Below are 733 nucleotides of genomic sequence, written 5' to 3' on the forward strand. Positions count from 1 at the left end.
ATATTCAATCCATCATACTTTTTAATATTAATTAATTATCATTAGATAGGCATATAATATCACTTTATTAATTATATAATCCTATTAATTCCAAAATATCTTAAATTATTAGTATTTTTGTTCTTTCATTGACCATAATTAGCTTAACAACCAACAGCCTCAACTCATTTTTTCTCCTTTGCCGTGCTTGTTTTGCACGAAATAATTTTTATATAGAAATTTCTGTAATAATTTGTTTATTTTGTTTATGAATCATTTAAGGGCATTTAAATACATGCCACCCAATTCTTATATATTTACATAACCAGCATCTGAACTGTATGTTTTACGTTTCTACCACCCAAATCACTCATATCATGCAAAAATACTACTCATTAACTTTTAAAAAGTGAAATACACATATCAATGCATAAGAAAGGTGCTATTTTGAAATACACATATCAATGCATAAGAAAGGTGCTATAAAAATAATAAAAATAAAATTTTATATATGTATATATATATATATATATGTGTGTGTGTGTGTGTGTGTGTGTGTCGTGTACCTCCGCCAGTTAGTTGGCATCCTCGGTGCAACACCCATCGGGTCCGGGGTTCAAATCTTCTCTGGCACAGTAGGCCTTAAAGAGGTGGTACTCGAATTATTCGGCACATTAAGAGTAATTGGAGGCTCGTATAATTGCCTCTGGTCATTCCTTTAATATGTATATATATATATATATATATATATATA

Source organism: Phalaenopsis equestris, unplaced genomic scaffold (assembly GCF_001263595.1).
Source record: "Phalaenopsis equestris unplaced genomic scaffold, ASM126359v1 Scaffold000002, whole genome shotgun sequence".
NCBI lineage: Eukaryota > Viridiplantae > Streptophyta > Magnoliopsida > Asparagales > Orchidaceae > Phalaenopsis > Phalaenopsis equestris.